General features: G+C 51.2%; 1 non-coding gene across 1 annotated transcript; it reads right to left on the bottom strand.

Moving 5' to 3' along the window:
• Positions 1 to 857: 857 nt before the first annotated feature.
• LOC116270856 lies at positions 858 to 961 on the bottom strand. Its single transcript, XR_004179162.1, has one exon. It is a non-coding gene; the product is annotated as a U6 spliceosomal RNA (small nuclear RNA).
• Positions 962 to 1,414: the final 453 nt, after the last annotated feature.

The raw sequence follows: 1,414 nt of genomic DNA, 5'->3' as shown, positions 1-1,414 counted from the left end.
GGGTTCAAGCGATTCTCCTGCCTCAGTCTCCTGAGTAACTGGGATTACAGGTACCTACCATCACACCTAGCTAATTTTTGTATTTTCAGTAGAGATGGAGTTACATCATGTTGCCCAGGCTGGTCTCGAACTCCCGACCTCAAGAGATCCGCCCGCCTTGGCCTCCCAAAGTGCTGGGTTAGTAAAGGCATGAGCCTCCCAGGGTGCTGGGATTACAGGCGTGAGCCACTCTGCCCGGCCTTTCCCTCTTTATTCTGGCAATCCAGTTCCCCAGCGTGTCCTTACTACCATTCCCATTATAATCCTCCCAATCACCCTGTTTGAGGATGAGGAAACAGGGTGCTGAGGATGGACTGGGAGTCCGAGGACATGGGTGCCCTCTCTGACTTACTCTTGCGACCAGGGCGCAAATGGGGCTGGGGGCTGGGAGGAGGCGAGCTGGTCTTCCCCTCCATCCGCCTCTCTCCCTTCCCTGGGAAAATCCAACAGGTGGTGGGGCCGCGGCGCTGTGGGCCATTGTGCGGGCCCTGGGAGGGTCGGAGGGCCCAGTGTGTGTCTGGGAGAAGATGGATGCCTTCATTACCATGTGAATCCTGGGAAACCGCTGCCTAGGCTGGGTGGTGGGTGGGCGTGGGCCGCGGGTCGGGGGGCTGGGTGTTCTCAGGCCCAGACCACACAGCGGCTGGGAAGGAGGGGGCGGTCTGGTGGAATCCCGAGAGACCCATTAAAAAACAACAACAACACCCAAAAACCAGAACAGATCATGGACTTCCCCTCTTCTTTAATGTCTTATTTTAGGACATTTCTATCCTGTGGGGCTTAAGAGAGACACAGACTGGGAAAAAAAATTTATTTTATTTTTTATTGAAAGCGTCACGAATTTGTGTGTCATTCTTGCTCTGGGGCAATGCCAATCTCTGTCTAGTTCCAATTTTAGTATATGTGCTGCCAAAGAGAGCACCGAAACCAGTATTATTAAGGAAGTAAAAACTCTCGTGGTTTTTCTTTTTCTTTTGGCTTTCCCTGTTGCAACTTCCCCAGATCATGCTGCCCGTTTGGGCCTGAACAGAAAAATCTGAGCCTTTCACAGCATGCGCACAATCAGCAGCTCTGTGGAGGCATTCCCAGGAGCACTTTCCCCCAGTGGCTTCACTCTGGATGATTAGCAAATAGCTGCTGAGCAAATTGGAAGAAGCAGGTTTTAGGCTTGAAAAACAAAGCTGTCGTCAATTTGGCCAGAGCAGAGAAGACCGGCTGGTGTTTTGGAAGGGGGCAGGTAGCAGAGAGAGAATAATAATCAGAATAATAACAAGGACCACTGACTCATTTATCCCCATTTTACAGATGAGGAAACAGCCTTTGAATCAGTTGGCCAAATCACACAGGGAGAGAATGGCACAGAATTCCAAACCCT

Source organism: Papio anubis, chromosome 16 (genome assembly GCF_008728515.1).
Source record: "Papio anubis isolate 15944 chromosome 16, Panubis1.0, whole genome shotgun sequence".
NCBI classification, from domain to species: Eukaryota; Metazoa; Chordata; class Mammalia; order Primates; family Cercopithecidae; genus Papio; species Papio anubis.
Note: the sequence above shows the minus strand (reverse complement) of the source record. Positions and strands in the feature narration are given on the sequence as shown.